General features: G+C 39.4%; 2 pseudogenes across 2 annotated transcripts; both read left to right on the top strand.

Moving 5' to 3' along the window:
- The first annotated feature begins 576 nt into the window (after positions 1–576).
- Positions 577–1,121, top strand: LOC306660286 (NTF2-related export protein 2-like; annotated as a pseudogene). The gene is made up of 2 exons: positions 577–584; positions 675–1,121. The product of its transcript is annotated as an NTF2-related export protein 2-like (transcript).
- Positions 1,122–11,106: 9,985 nt separating this feature from the next.
- Positions 11,107–11,708, top strand: LOC306660287 (ras-related protein Rab-6A-like; annotated as a pseudogene). Its single transcript has one exon. The product of its transcript is annotated as a ras-related protein Rab-6A-like (transcript).
- The last annotated feature ends 5,784 nt before the right edge of the window (positions 11,709–17,492 follow it).

The raw sequence follows: 17,492 nt of genomic DNA on the forward strand, positions 1-17,492 counted from the left end.
CCTCAGGAACTCATAATGGTCCCTGAAGACTGCCTTCTTGCAGGAGCTAGGCCCCTGCATCACTACAGACTGCTCTGGCTATGCATCCTAAGCACGAACACCAACGAAGGACATTAGCTAAAAAAAATAAATAACAGAACCAAACAACAAATCAAAAACAAAAACAAAACAAAACAAAAAACCCAAATCAAAGACGCAATATCCAAAGACCACAGTCACCAACTGCCGACCACCAAGTGTTCTATCTGGGAGTCCAACAGGTTACCACCAAAAGCTTCTTATACTTCTGGACACAAATCCAGCTGCAGTCACCCTCTTATATACTGCTCTTTCAAACTTCCGCACAAGTGGCTCCTTGTAGCATTAGAGCAAGTAATCGCCAAGTCACAGCTGGCCATAATCCCCAGTGGTCATCTCCCTTTTGGACCTCCACAACTTTGTCCATTTTCAGAATAGAAATAAGGAAGGACTCCAGACTTTTTTTTTTTTTTTTTTTTTTTTTGCTTTAGCTTTAGTGAGTTATGGAGACTGATATTTACTTGTTTAGAAATTAAAATTTGTGACTTCCAGGAGAGAATGGGCAGGTAGAAAATTCTGGGCATTTGTCAGGTTTCACTCCTTCCCTAAATATTTGCTCATTCTGCAGTAAGTGAGGCAGACATGTGAGGACATAGGGTCATCACCACTGTCAGAACATACTTATTTGGGCTCCCTTACGACCATGTCGTGGATTTTAAAACTTTCGTAGATCAGGCATGTAGAGCTGCTGAGGAATTTGTCAATATTTACTACGAGACAAAGGACAAAAGAAGAAGAGCACTTACCAGGCTGTTTTTGGACAAGGCCACTTTAATATGGAATGGAAATGTTGTTGCAGGGCTAGATGCCCTAAGTAATTTTTTGGAGATGTTGCCTTCTAGTGAGTTCCAGGTCAATATGTTAAATTGCCAACCAGTCTATGAGCAAGCTACCCAGTCCCAGACTGCAGTTCTTGTTAACAGTGGAACAAACAACTTTACTGAAACCAAAACTTTCTGCGGACTGCTCCATCCACTTCCAATAGCACCGTGTGGAAGATTGCTAGTGATTGCTTCCATTTTCGAGATTGGGCTAGTAGTTAAAGGGGCAGAAAGTCTATTCTTTGTTCTGTTAGTTCCTGAAGCAGAGGTCTGTGTGAATTAATCCATTTAATTAGAAAAACGCTGTAAACCAGTTTGTACTGAAACTTTCTTCGATACTTTTTTAAATTCCTTATCAGCACCTTTTCTAGCAGCTGCCAATTTGGATTGTTGCCCTTCAGCACTTTAATACTAGTTTTTCACATGCCTTATATGCATTCCACTAGTGACATTCTCAAAGTAATGTTAAGCATATGATCTTGGTACTAACATACTCACTGTGAACCCAGCCTATGACAAAAATGGAATCCTTTTGTAATACTATCCGTGGGGTATCAGCACAGCATAACTCTCTGGGAGTAAGTGGGATTTGTTGTTGTTGTTGTTGTTAATAGGTAACTTTTTTTTTTAGTAAACCACAGTCCTGTTTTCAGTTAATGCTGATAATGCAGTTTCAATATATAGTATAGTTTATCAGTTCATAACTACTATGACATATTAGGATTGCATGTGGAATATTTAAGACTTTTTTGTGTTTTCTTATTTTGAGTTGTTACTTAATAAGTGAATTAATAACTAGATAGGTTAAAAAAGTTCTCAATTGATACCTGATTATTGGGTGCATTTGGTGAATTAAAACTTCCTAAAAACTTGTATCTTGGCAACTCCAGGTCTAAAAATTTTGGTAATGAGTGGTAGAAGAACTAATAGCTTTAATGGGAAAATGGGGAATGAGAAATATAGAAAAATCCAAGGTTAAAACCAAAAGTGAGGGGAGTGACCAAATAGTAAAATTTTTGTACTCATTTACCACCTCCTAAAAATGTAACCTATTTTTAGGATTGAAAGCACTAATTTAATATGTATGCTTGCCAAATGTCATGAGTGTCACTTTTGTTCTAAGAATGATATTTTAAGGTCTTTACACTTCACCTTATACTTGTCACCATTTTATATCTATTTATTCAAGAACTTATGGGGGTAGAATGTCAGCAATAAGCCTCATCTTGTAACAGGGTCTAACAGGAAAATTGGAAATAAAGCCATTGCTATCTCTTTGTGACCCTTGAGTCTTCCAGTGAACTTTAGCCTCAAAATTCCTATGTATTACCCACCCCAAAATGAGTGATTCCCCATCCCCATGTTTTGTACTGTCAACTGTATTATCTATTATTTAAAGTTAAAATCATGTGGTTTATTTTTCGTTCTTCCATATGGTATTGGGCACATTTATTTTAAAACATGCTCCTGTTATGTGACAATCTCATCTTTTTTGAGAGAAAAATAGAGAACAATAGATCTTCATTATAAACTTCAAAAGAACAAATTGATTAATTTTATGTCTTGACTACCAAGGAGGGAAAAAAAATAACCTAGCTCTGGTTCTTGGTTAACATTTTAAAATATTTGCAATTTATAATGTTTTAAAGCTAGATGTGCCAGATTTGTTTCTACATTGCAACTGAAATTAATGTTTCTTATCACTTAATTTTAAAACCAGCAATTCATTTACTCTTGCCCAAAGCTACACACTGTATTCCTGATATACTATCAAAATAGAGAAGAGGAGAAGGGGGTGGAACCGACATTTAAACCACACCTTCTTTTAGTACTGATCAGAATTTACACATTATTTCATACTCAAAGTGAGCTTATTCTTATTTAGAATTTTTTTTTTTTTTTTGAACCAAAGCCTAGCAGCGCAAAATGCCCAAATACTGCCCTTTCCCTTATGGAGAACAGTCGCAAATAAAAGCTGCATATAACTAGCAATAACTGAACTGAATGGTTGTCAATTGCTTTCTACAAAATCTGTATAACTTTTAAATGACTGGAACTGCTCTTATATGAATTAGACTATTTTTGACATGCTCATATTTTTATAACTTGAAAAATAAAATTTGCCTTGTGAAAAGTTTTCTCAAAAAAAATAAAATTTGTATGGAACTTCAACATACTTTTCCTTCTTGGTCTAAAATTCTATAATAACTTTATGCTTTGGAAGATCACAATGTGTCCACACTCAAGGTATTCAATTTCTTTTTCTTCCAGCTTTGAAAACTGGTGTCAAAAGGATGATAGCACCTCATTCACATGCTCATACTGTAACAAAATACTCTGATCCTTAAGACACTATACAGTACTGATATCAATACCTGTGGGTGTAAAGGTCTTTGATCTCTTTTGTTAGATTGATTCCCAGGTCTTTTACTCCTTTTGATGCTATTGTACATGGGATAGTTTCCTAATTTCCCTTTCAGCCGATTCATCATTGGTGTGTAAGAACTACAATTGAGTTATGGGTGTTTATTTACTACTTTGATGAATTCCTTTCAGTTCTACAAATTTGCCGGTAGAGTTTTTTCAATCTTTTTTGTATAGGACCATGTCATCTGCAAAAGGGATAGATAGAGATCTTGTTTTCCTATTTGTATCCCTTCAATTTCTTTCTTTTGCCTAATTGCTCTGGTTATAGTTTCAAGGACTATGTTGAATAGAAGTGGTGAAATACACTGCCTTGTTCCAGTTTTTAGAGGGAGTGCTTTCAATTTTTCTCCATGTAGAATGATGTTGGCCTTGGATTTAAAATATGTAGCTTTTACAAGGTTGAGGTATGTTGCTACTCTCCCAAGTTTTTCTAGTGTTTTGAATATGAATGGATGCTCTATTTTGTCAAATGCTATTTCTGGATCTATTGAGATAATTGTGTGATTCTTATCTTTTAAGTTTATTGATGTGATGAATTATGTTCATTTATTTCTGTTTGTTGAACCAACCGCGCATCCCTGAAATAAAACCCACTTGATCATGGTGCACTCTCTTTTTAATATGTTTTTGTATGCTATTTGCTGGTATTTTATTTAGTTTTTTTGCATCTATGTTCATTGGGGATATTGGTTTGAAGTTTTCTTTCCTTGATTTGTCTTTGTTTTAATATCAGTGTTATGTTAGCTTCATAGACTGGGTTTAGAATGGTTCCCTCCTTTTCTATTTCATGAAATAATTTGAGGATTGGTGTTAGTTCTTCTCTGAGGGTCTGTGATGATTAGGTCAGGATATTAGTATATCTATCATCTTAGACATTTATCATTTCTTTGTGTTGGGAACATCAAAATCCTCCCTACTAGTTATTTTGAAATGTTCAGTTAACTGCTGTCAACCATAATTCTCCTACTGTACTACAGAATGTTACAATTTATTTCTCCTATCCAAGTGCACTCTTGTATCTGTCCACCATCCTCTTTCCATTTCCCCAACTTCCTTCCCAGGCTTTAGAACCCACTATTCTACTCTCAACTGTTTTGCATTCAACTTTTTAGTTTCTGCATGTGAAAACATGTGGTATTTTTCTTTCTGCATATAACCTATTTCACTTAATATAATGACTTCCAATTCCACCCATGTTTCTGCAAATGACAGAATTCCATTCTGTTCTATGACTGGATAATGTATATGTTTACCATATTTTCTTTACCCATCCATCAGTAGTTGGAAACCAAGGTTGATTCCATCTCTTGGCTATTTTGAATAGGGCTGCAATAAATATGTGAGTGCATAGGTCTTTCTACATACTTATTTCAGTTCCTTTGGATATTCACCGAGTAGCAGGATTGCTAGAGCATATGGTAGTTTAATTTCTGGTTTTTCATAACGTTTTCCACTGTGACTGTGCTAAATTGAATTCCTACTAACAGTATATGAGGGTCCTCCTTTTTCTGCATCCTCACCAGCTGTGGTGAGCCCAAGTGATAAGAGAGGCAATTTAACATACCTGTCCCCCTTTTCCTAATAATTTGTTTTTTTACTTTCTCTAAATTTCTTACCACATAAAACTAAGACTTCTCAGATTGCAGATTTGTGAAGAGGCCTTTACCCACCTCTACAGCCTCAGGCCCTATCCTCTCCTGTAAGCAAGCAAGGTACTTACCATTGTGAACTATTGCAGCTCCTACAGGTTGGCTGCCCTATGCCTCTGTCTTAGGTTTTTCATTCACCATTTAAAGACAGTCCATGAAGCATTCCAGACTTTACGGCCCCAGGAAATGTCATCTTTAAGTTCTCACAGCATCCAACAGTCTTCTGTATCACTAGGCCAGAGCTCAGAATTAAGAACAAGTTGAAGGATTTGTCAATGGATAGGGGAACAGAAAGAGTGTGGGGTCTCAGGAGTGCAGGCCTCTCTGCATAACTTGAGCTGACTTTCCTATGATTGATTGATTAGGGAATATTATATATATTTGGTAGATTGCAGTAGCTATAATTGGATAGGGAGTGAGAATTAGCATCAGAACAAAACTGCTGCTCTGGTTCACCCAGCTTTGCTTAAATGTCTAGATGATAAAAGGATGAGTGATAAAAGTGATAAGAACTGTCTTTAGATAAGTGTTGTGCTAGTGGTGGTTCTGGTAATCACTGGAAATGAAGAGCAATTAGTCCCTAGTGAGGTGCAATTGCTTCTTCAAAAATATGGCGGAGTTTTTTAGCTGTCAAAATAGTGTGGGTAGGAGATTTACTGGCAGTTAGTGCGTGGGGATCAGAAGTGCTAAACTCACACAGGATAGACCTACACAAGGAAGAATTGGCTTACCCCAAGGCTACAGTGCCAAAAGTTTCACTTCCCTAATCTGTTTCCATTCAGAGGACACACATGGCAACTGGGGGTTGGGATTTATTAGCTGTACATAAAACTATTACAGGACAATTTTTATTGTCAACATTTTGATCTCTGAAATTGTACAGCCCCCCCCCCAATTATTTCTGACTGGAACAAAAATAGTTGTTTAAATCTATTTTTCTTTTACATAACAGGAGTATTCTCAGGAAACTAACATTCTCTTTTAGTGGGGAAGATAGTAAGAGAGAAAGTACTTCTCACTACATGACCTGCTAAAGATTTCCCTAACTGGAAGTGGGCTTTGCTGTGCTCATCAGTTTTCACCTCCACTTTGGGTAACTTTTCTATTCAAAAGAAAACCATGCTGTGCAAGAGGGAACTGTTGGCCAACTTATGCTTCTTTTAGATGTTATTTAAAAATCTGGAGCTATCTTTATCTGGAAGTAAAGTATCCTTTAATTTAGAAAGTATCCTTTAATTTAGAATAAATTTAGTTAAGAATACATATTGTCTCTTAGCACTTTGCTGAATAAAAGTCAATGTTTACGTTGATTGTATATTTTGGAAGTAAAGCTGTCTTTGGATACTTCCAAGATTTTCTTGTGATTTTTATTTTATTTATTTTATTTTATACTGGAAATTGAACACAGGGGTGCTTTGCCACTGAGCCACTATTTAATTTTGAGACAGGGCCTTACTGATTTGCTGAGCCTTGAAATTTTGATCTTTCTGCCTCAGACTCCTGAGCCACTGAGATTACAGGAATAGGACACCATGTTTGGGTTTTCTCGTGATTCTTCAGTTGATTATTTTATCCTGAAACTTTACTATGTGTCTAAGAATAGTTTAGTTCTTGTTTATCACAATCAGAAGGATGCTTGTAAATTCCTCTTCTCTAAGAGTTATCTTTCCTAACGGTATCACCTGAGCTATGAAGGCTGCTGTTAGAAGTGGTTTTCCAAAGCCTTTACTAAGGTTCTGAGTTAACTTTGTGTTGTTTTAGTTTGAGATTTCTGCATCCTGGGGGTAGTATAAACTAGGTACAGTCACCTCAGGACAGATTCGACCCTTCCATGTAGATCATTCCTCCACATCCACAGACAGATCATCATCTCTGACTGTTTAAATTTATTGTCCTTACAGTGGGAAATTCTTGACTTTTCACTTTAGTCAGAGAATTAAGTTCTTGCTGTGTACAAATTCTGTACTTTGAGTTTTATCCCTAGAAAGTGTGAAAGCTCCAATTAGGGTACCCTGATACTTTGTGGGCACTGAAGCTTTAATTCATTTTTACTCTGAGATTCCTTAAGCTTGACTACATACCATTAATATAATTTAAAATATTCTACCAAGGTTTCTATGTTTTTTGTTGGAGGAATAAAGAGGTTTTCTTCTGCTCTGACTACCATCTTAAATGGAAGTCATTCCAGGCCTTTTATACCTCAAGTATTTGTTACTCTGGTACAGATTAGAAATGGCTGTGGAATTGTTATATAATATAAGTATACATTACATTTTGACAAAATTGAACCTGGTATAAGAAGCTTGAAATAAACCTCATGAAATACATAGAGTTAGAGTAATGCTATTTTTGGTGGTGTGTCTATATGCTTACACTTTTTATAGTGGCTTTGTTTCCCTCTTTTTCACTACGTAATTGTCAGTTAGGGTTATCTAAGAAATTGATTATGTATATCTCTGCAATTAAGTAAAGGGGTCTTGAACTTCAATCTCAGCAGATTCTGGGTCTCAATCCCAACCCAGACACATTCAAATATTCAAGTCACATAGTGGTCACTCAGTAATGCTGAATGAGTGAATGAACTTACCAAGTATCAGTTCCTCCCATGTAAAATGTGCATAATCACCGCCACCTTCTCACAGGTCTTTGAGAAGTAAGTGAACTCATCCCTGTTTAAAAAAAAAAAAAATCCAGCATCATGTCTAGCATAAACACTCAATGTTAAGTATTACTATTATTATTACATAGAGTAACTTGAAATGCATATCTAATAGTCTTCAAATAATTATACATTCCCTTTTTTTCCCCCATTACTTCCATTATTTAGATCTTCTTTTGAAAAATGTCTGCTCTTTGTATAGTCTTACTGATAGCTGCAAGAACTCAATTTGAACTCATACTTCTGTGACTTATCTCCAGACTAAGTTTCTGGGGGAAAAAAGTTCTGACACTTTGTATATATTAGTAACAATAGAATGTTTTTTCTCCATGTAAGTATTTATTATAGTATTAGAAAATCAGGAAAACAGAAGCTAAATAGAGGTCTGGAATCTTTGAAACAGCAGAAATATCCAGTCTATTTTTCTAAAGGAAAGTAGGTTTCCCTGATTTGGTGTACATTAAAAACAAAGACATAAAAACATAACTTTCCTCAGTTCATTCTGATTTCTCACTTATTCCTTTTTTAAAGGAAGTTAGATTTAAAAAAAAAAAACCCAGATCATCGTATCATTGTGTGCTAATATATCTCCTTTAATATTCAACTACAATTTACATGACAACTATAAATTTTAGAATTCTACTGAATGTCCCTGCTTGATAATAAATACAGGAACTTATAGTGCCATCTTGTGAACATACTGTAGAACTGCATGGTATGTTGAATATATGGGTTTCCCACCCTCCCAGATATTTCTGTAGCATGGATATGTAAGAAATAGAAAGTCTGGTGGATCATTTTCAGAATATGGTATTCAGCTTTAACTGGATACAAATGTAGTCATTTTAATTGTAGCCCTTTCCTTTCTCCTGCCCTAATTTTACAATTAGCCAATTGCTACATTGGACCCCTGAGTTCTGTCAAGACAAAAGGCAGAGTAACACTAGGCATTTAAGTGGGTGACTGCCTGCCCAGGTGTGCTTGCTAAGCAGGTTCTGTAGTTTGCCCTTCTGTCAGAAGTAAATGCCTTGGCCACCCACTTTTGAGCATGTGTTTGCTTTCTTGTGGCACCTCCTATTTCTACTAGACAGGAAAGATTAATATATTTTGTTGAAACTGCAAGGGAAATTATCAAATTTCAGGACTTTTGGATTCCAAAAACAAGAAGGAAAGGAGGAAAAAAATTAACCCTGATGTTCTGAATTGCTGACTGTGTACCTGGTTGAACCAAAGACGTTGCTAAAAATAACTGAGAGAAGAGTAAACTATTCCCAACACTGGGTAAACACCTGTACTATGAACTCATCAGAGCCACACTAGGCAGGGATACTCTCTAGTTGCCAAATAAAGAGAATTTGGAGAGCTGGCAGATGTTACTGTAACTTACAGAAAAGACATCCCTATTAATGAAAGTGATTCCTATATTTTTATCTTGCTTATAAGAAGATATAAGAAACATTTTTTAGGCTCATTGTGGAGGCAGAACATCATTGCAGAATAACCTGGCAGAGGAAAGCAGGTCAGGACAGGGCCACAAGAAGCCTATGGAAAGGGAGAAAGAGGGGGAAAGGGAGGGGAAGAGAAGAGAGGGCACTAGCTCTACTCAACAGGGACAAAATATATACTCCAAAGATATGCCCCCCAGGGACACACCACCTCCAGCCCTATCAGGGGATAAATGAACTAATTAGGTTAAAACTCTCATAGAATTCTTACACAGAAGTAAGATAATGCTTGTGTGTAAATATATACCAATGATTAAGAGCACAAGCTCCAGAGTCAGACTGCTTGGTTAAATATTATGTTATCTACTAGCTCTGTGTTCTTGGGAAAATTGTATCCCCTATCCATGACTCAGTTTCATTTGGAAAAGGAGAATATTGACGGTGTAAGCGCAAAAAAAAAAAAAAAAAAAAAAAAAATACCAGCATGCAGACCTCCACAGATTCAGACAGATTCAGAGAAGCCTTTATTCCTTCGAGGACTTGGGCACCTTTCGGTTCCACTTTCTGGATGGGAAAATGGCCATCAGTTACAGAGGAGATTTTGGTTTTACAGGGTACAATGAGGATGATGTAATCATTGGAAATCGTGGGCGAGCGGTTTTGACCATCAGGAGCTAAGTTGTACAGGTTAAAACCAGACCCCAAAGGATGAGTACTCAAATCTTGCCCATTGTCATACAGGACTAAGTTGACATAGGGAAGGCCAAGCTGTAGGGCCTGGCATTTCATATCCGCCCCTTTCCTTTAGGGTCCATAGTTATCAGGAAGGCACTAGGAGAGGATTAATGTTTGGCCAATTTCCCCTTCCACTTCCTGAGTCATACCATCCCTTTTTTGGGGAAGTTGTCTTACAGGAATATTATTTTCCATAACCCTTCAGATGGTATTTACCTCATACAAGTTTTATGAGAAATAAGATGAGCAACATTTTTCAAAGGGCTATGTATTTGTCTTAATCTAACAATTTTTTTTTTTTTTTTAACACACCGCAAGTTGAATATTTTAACATAAATCTCAGAGGGCTGGTTGTGGTTCAGTGGAAGAGCGCTTGCCTAGCATGTGTGAGGCACTGGGTCCGATTCTCAGCACCACAAATAAATAAAAATCCATCGACAACTAAAAAATAAATTTCAAAACTAAATCTCAGAAATGTCAATTCACAGTATAGTAAGAGGGACATGTGCAAACAGAAAGGGGAGAAGTCAGTCCTGCTGTGGGAGATCCGCCTTTCAACGTCGTGGGGTGACGTTCACAGACTCCACTGGCAGACTGAGCTGTGGTGGCAACAAGAGGACCTTCGGCTAATACTGGGCTTGGTTCACCTTTGACACCTGCAGAGGCAGGGGAGGAGAGCGGTTTCTGAATGGGGACTCCTGTACTTGAAAACAAGAAGGCCTAAGGGGTGAACCTTCGGGAAGAGGCCCAGTGTGGCAGGAGGGCTCATTTCACAAACCAGCGGACCTCCAGCTCACTGCTTCAGGTGGACATTTGGAGGTGATCTTTTCCCGATCCAAGTTGGTCTTTCCCGGTTGCGCTCTCTCGGCCCCTGCAGAGCGGGGCAAAGGAGCCAGGCTGGAGGGCCACTGGACAGCCCATCGCAGGCGGCCCGGCCTCCCCGCTGTCGCCCAGCACCGAGTCAGGCCGGGAGGGCGGGGTCGGTGTGCTTAGGGGTCCCGAGGCGAGCACGGTCCCTTATCTAAGCACCCCGCACGGAAGCAGGGAGGGAGAGGCGGAGGGTGGCGGGGCCGGAGCCGCAGCCACGTCTGGGACCTTTCACCCGCAAAGCCTTGCCCCCGCCCCCAACGCGGCTCCGGCTGCCGCCGCAAAGGCCAGACCCGCGGAGAGCGCGAGCCCCCCGAGCGCGCGGGGCGGGCCCGGCCCCGAGCCAGCTGACCGGGAGCGCGCACGTTGGAATTGCGCAGGTCACGTGGGTCTCGGGCCTCTGCCGCCGGCAGCTCCTCCCACCCCATCGCGTCTGCGCCAGCGGCGGCTTCAGGGGTCCCGGGAGGAAGTTCAAGGTGGTGTTCCTGGGGGAGCGGAACATTGGGAAAACATCCTTAATCACCAGTCATATATAACAGTTTTGACAGCACATATCAGGCAACAGTCAGCATTGACTTTTTATCAAAAACAATGTTCTTTGGAGGATAGAGCAACCAGGCTGCAGCTGTGGGATACTCGGGATCAGGAACGCTTGGGTAGCCTCGTTCCCAGTTACAGATGTGACTGCTGCAGCTGTAGTAGATATCACAGATGTTGACTCATTCCAGCAAACTGCAAAATGGATTGACGTTAGAACCGTAATAGGAAGTGATGTTATCGTCATGCTACTAAAAAATAGAACAGATCTTGCTGACAAGAGCCAACAGTCCTTTGAGGAGGCAGAGAAGAAAGTCAAAGAACTGAATGTTAGGTTTATTACAACCAGTGCAAAAGCGGGATACAGTGTAAAGCAGCAGCTTTGCTTAGAATGGAAAGCACGCAGGACAGAAGCAGACAAGACATGGTTGACATAAAACTGACAAAGCCTTGGGAACAGCCAGTCAACGAAGGAGGCTGTTTTTGCTAATCCCTCATGGCATCTTCAACCCTTTTGTGGATATTGGCTTGAAACCTGTTCCTTTCAGTAATAACGCATTGCAATTTAGCATTGTTGCGTATCTGGTGGAGAGGATCATTTAGCCTCACAAACACAAAGAAAAATCAATGTCTTCATTATTTATATTTTATAAAAAGCCAAAGGATTACAGGATGTTCAAGTGTTAAATGTTAAGAAAATACATGTGATCTTCAAAGACTTTTTAGTGTTATGATAATGTACTTTAAAATGATGGAAATCTCAACAGTATGAGCATGGCTTGATTAAGAAGCAGTATGTTCACAGTAGTGTTTATCTAACTACTTGATGTCGCCCTCTCTTCTCACCTCTCTCTTATCTGCATTCACTATTCTTTTTCTCCCACAAAACAAACAAGAGATGGCAAAGCAACCATCCAACCAACCCCATTGGAATTATTCTTCAGTTTTACAGATAGTCACTTGCTCTAGATTATGGGCCAATGTGTCCAAAATTATTCTTGAACATTGATAAAAATTACTTAGACCTTTGAGATCAGAACTCAAGTTATCATGGTAGACTGTGCTTGAATGAGTGAAGTGTTCTGGTGTATCTTCAAAATGAGTCCTAATGAACATATTGAGTACTTACAAGTAGAGGAACATAAAATTTATTTCTGACCTAAGCAAAATTACCCTTTCAACGTGTGCTTTATTAGACTCCAGGGGAAAAAAAGTAACCAAGTGCTACAGGGTAGTTTTTTTAATTTAATTTTATTTTATTTGTTCTTTTTAGTTTTACATGACAGACTAATATATTTTGACATATCATACATACATGGAGTATGACTTCCCATTTTTGTGGTTGTACATGATGTGGAGTTACACTGTGTATTCATTCTACTGTCTTTGCCATTCCTAACCTCCTCCTTTACCTTCATTCCCCTTAAGAATAGACTTTTAACATTAAGTTTTTCTTGGTAAAATCAGACCGTTCCAATTAACTCTTTCTCCCAAGGTTTTTAAAATTTTTAGGAGTTATTGTTTGTTTTAAAAAACAACACACCCTTTTAAGCAATCAGTTTTGCTTGGGTTTTCTTTTTAAAAATGCTATTCAGGCAAGGCATTGTGAAGGTCAATATGCTTTAAGAAGAAACAGTGGAAGAATTTAAATTTGATGGCATGGTCAAAATAATGATATCTAAAGCTTACCAACAAAAGATCCCTCTCAGAATAGCAAATACTCGACTCTGGACATTTGAGGTCAAATTGAAAACGGAATGGAATGAAATGTGCCACCCTCTCCTCTGATAGATGACAAATCAGCCATCACTTGAAATTAAGTCCTTAAGAGAACTCTCAGGTGGGTGAAGTTAGCTAAGGTCCTGACCACCACATGGTCAAGTGCAGCTCTGATCTATGCATCAATACTACTTTATCAGGAAAATAGAAAGGTCAGTAGTGTAGCAATAAGGTGCAAAGAGGAATCTGTCTATATGTGAGATGGGAGAACTGGCTGGCCTTGTAGTTCAACTGCTTGTTGGGCGTGAATTTGTGCAGTTCACTCTTTTTGCAGCAGAGCAGGGTTTATAATGATAGGTACTGAGATAGGCATCACAGGGTGCATGTATTGGTGGCACCTGGGTAATCACAGAAGCCAAAGCAGGAGGTGGCCATAAGTGAAGGACTTGGGCTCTGAGTGGAGGGCAGTAGGCATCATTTCTGGTCAGACACACATCTGGCTGCAGAGCATCCTGTCTGTGGGACTGGCCCTAGGTTCTGAATCATCTACAGAGCCACATCATCCTGAGCAGAAAAGTACATGCTGTGCAGCCAGCTGGGGCCATTGTTGGGGCAAGTCACTTCAAGGTCATCTGGTGAAGTGGACAAGGTCAGGAGTGAGGAAAAAGAGCAAATGATCTCGTCTTTCAGGCATTCCCCCAAGTCTGTGGCCACTGGCTCCTTTCATAAGCTCAATGAGGCTTTTAGGGGTGGCTCCCTGTTCTCTGTTCTCCCAGTAGCTGTCATAGTCATCAACTGACCTGGAGAGCTTGGTGACACGAGGTTTGTAGTAGTCCTGAGCTGCCCACTCACTGGTGGACCTCTGGAGTACAACACGGGCCATTAACCTAATCAGGAGTTCCCTGCCCTAGACCACCACAGCCCATTTGAACAGCCATGCTCCATCCTCTGTGCTGCTCTAGTGCTCAACTCAACTTCCAGCTCCAAGTAGCCCTTGTTCTTGACTCGAGAGTGGATCTCCTGCATCTGCTTACACTCAACCTTGACCAGAAAGAGCTCAAAGGAGGGCACCTTCTCCTGGGGGGTCTCCATCAGCTCCTTGAGCTTGTGCACAACCCCCAACTCAAGCATTTAGCCCAGGTAATTCAGGAAGGCTCCAATGTCTTCTTGCAGTAATTGACTTGAGGTAATAAACAAAAGGAACTGTATAGGTCTAGATGCTTCAGAACTTCTTCCATAGGTAGAGGAAGAGGTTGATGGCCACCCTCTCCAGCAGGCTGCATGTGCAGTGCAAAGCCTCCAGGCTGGAGGAGTTGAGTGACCTGGATTAGCAAGAATCAATAAAAGGAATCATCTAATACATGCTCATCACTGACAGGCATCTGCTCGTGAGCAGACTGGCATCCACTTTGCTCTCATGCAAATAAGTCATCCTTGTATTTTGTATCCATTGAACTGTGCTTCCCCATCTGATTGAGAGGCTAACTTTTCTTCTCCATGTCTCCTTTGCCGGAGGCAGGGACATCACTAAAATACTGGCATGTTGCCCCCTTGGTCCAGGGAGTATTCCTTGAGTGCAGCCAAGGGATCACAGCTGAGAGAAGCAGTGAAGGCTGCAGGGAACCCAATAATTTTTTTTAACCACCTGCCTTTAATTTCTTTAACACAGTAATATTGACCCTTTACAACCCTTCCTGAATCATCTTTCTCAGCATTAGTTAGAAGGTTCCATTCACAAGTAACAGAAAACGTGACCAATGAAGGCTTATATTATAATGTGTCTGCTTTTTATTTATCCATCCAAGAGTAGGTGGGCCCAGAATTGATTAAATAGTTCAATTATCCTGGACCTTGAATTGTTTGAACAATTCAGTTATCAAAGACCCAGTCTTCCTGAGTCTTCCTAGTTAGTCATTCTTGGTGTGTGAATGAGACCTTTCTTCATGGAGCCAGGATTGCTACAAAAATTCATATATACCACATCTGTACGTAATAAAATTCACAAATGAGTTCAGCAAGGCAAAACAGATGGAGAAGGAAGTAACAAGATGATTTTCAACTTGTATATTTCTCTTTTGAACACCCCCACCCAAGCACACAATAGACTTCTCTTTCAGCTCATTGCTAAGACTTGTGTTACAATATCAGAATTGATGGTCATCATCTATTAAAGTTATGAAACTAAAAGAAGAAATAGCTGTTGGGGAGATAGTTGAGATAGTTAACAACGCCTACTCTACTTTCATCATCTCACTTTCTTGCCCTGCCTCAAAACCCTTTCACTGTACCTCATTGCCTGCTCCAAATGCTGTAGCCTTCCTCACTGAGGCTCTTCATGAGGTAGCTCTTCCACTTTCCCTGTCTCATCATCTCCATGAGCCTCCTCAGTAAATCCATAGTGGTGCCAAACCATGCTATTAGGCATGACCCAAACACGCCTTATACTTTCCTGCTCCTATGATCTGATGTGTCCCCCAAATTCATAGGTTGAAAATTAATTGCCAATGGGATAATATTAAAAGATGAGGCCTTTGGAAAGTGATTGAATCATGAGGGTACAGTCCTCATATAATTGGAGTTAGTGAATGTATAAAAGAGGTTGAAAGGCACACCCTAGTCCCTTTTTGGCCTTCTGCCCTTTCTGCAACATTAGGAAACAGTGTTCCTTCCCTCTGGGGGAGGCAGCATTCAAGGGCCATCTTTGAAGAGAGACTGAATGCTGAGCAGATCCTAAAATTGCCAGTACTTTGATTTTGGACTTCCCAGCCTCCAGAATAATGAGAACTAAATTTCTATTATTTGTAAATTACCCGGTCTGTGGTATTTTGTCATGGTAGTAGGAACAGACTAAAACACATGCCCTCCTTACCCCATGTTTTGAAGTCTATGATCCAGTTCTCATCTCTCCCCCTTCCAGCCACCACAGCACAGATGCTTCCTGCTCATCTCTACATGTCAAATTCAACCTTTCCTCAAGGGTCCATAGGGCAGCCCAAAATGACCGTAGTTAGGCTCCCTCATTGAGGCTTTCTGTGGGCTACATTTTCAGTGTGTAGTCAAGGTCATAAACACTGAGTCAGTGTATGTACTCAAGGTCATAAGCATTAGCTTGTGGCCAGGCACCAACTGATGTAACTTGTTGGCAGCGTGCCTTCTTTTTGTAGCCTGCATATAAGACCTATGGAAATGACTCAGGGGGCTAAATGGAACTGGTTGGGGGCTGGCTAATGTTCATGCTGGGAGCTGGCTAGGGACTATTTTTGATCTGAATAAAGCATGTCTACTTTCACAATTGCATCTGGAATCTTCTTCTACCTGCTGGGATCTCAAACCTTTTTCCTGGGCCTGAGCCTCCCCTTGACAGGGTCCATAGCAAATGTCTTCTCTTCTCCCAAAACATTGTCTGGTCCCCTTCTCATTCCTAAAGTCTTTTGTATTACTTAAATGTTCTTTAGTATTTTAGTTACAGAAAGAGGTTATATATTTTTCATATTTACATCCCATTTATCTTATCCTATGCTTAATAATAATTCTAAACTATTTATTGTCTATTATTGATAGGCATATTTATATTGAACGTTTTACATGCATTATCTCATTTTTGTATCACACTTAACCATAAAGTTGATTATATCTCCTATTTTAAAAAGACTTAAACCAAGGGTAGATTAGTGATTTTCCTTGAATTAAAATTCAAATCCCATATTTTCAAACAGTATATGTTTCTTTTATGTAATACTTTGAAAAATACTAAGTCTTCCCTACTTTGTGTGTGTGTACATGTGTGATACTGGGTTGGAACCCAGGGCTGGCACAAATACATGCTAGGCAAGTTTCCTACCCCTGAGCTACATACCCAGCCCTTTATATTTTATTTGAAGACAAGTTTTCACTAAGTTGCAAAACTAGCCTCAAACTGGTGATCCTCCTGCCTCATCCTCCCAAGTAGCTTAGGATTACAGGCATGCATCACCACAACCAGTTCATTAGATTTTAGTTTAAAAGAATGAGCACATTCACATAATGTGACTAATAAAGACAACCAGTATGTTTAATATGTGCCCTGCATCCACTTCTTTTCTCCTATTTCTCTCTTTTCCATCCCCCAAATTTAACAAAAACAAAATTGTTTTTATGTTTATTAAATTGCCTGGATATTTGACTTAACCTCTCCCATTTTATCTTAGCTATGTATTCTTCTGTTATAAAAAAAAAAAATGACCAATATCAGAATTAACACATACTGCCAGCATGTGTCAAGCTATATGCTAAGTCACAACACTGGGCTGCATCCAACCATTTCCACAGAAAGTGGTTTAAAATTACAGTGTTTTTTATTATTCCCTTGACAATTGATAGGTCATTGATAAGTGGGTATAGTGGCTTAGGGAGGTCAGGTCTCAGGACTGACTTCTCTGCAATTCTTTGGGAACTTTCCCTCATGGCTACAATCTGGCTGTTGCAACTCCACACAATTTACCCTTAAAGAAACATGTTCAGAGGTGGAAAACGGGGAAATGCAGGGCAGATTTTCTTCTCACCATCTCTTTATTAT

Source organism: Sciurus vulgaris (genome assembly GCF_902686455.1).
Source record: "Sciurus vulgaris genome assembly, chromosome: 4".
Lineage (NCBI taxonomy): Eukaryota > Metazoa > Chordata > Mammalia > Rodentia > Sciuridae > Sciurus > Sciurus vulgaris.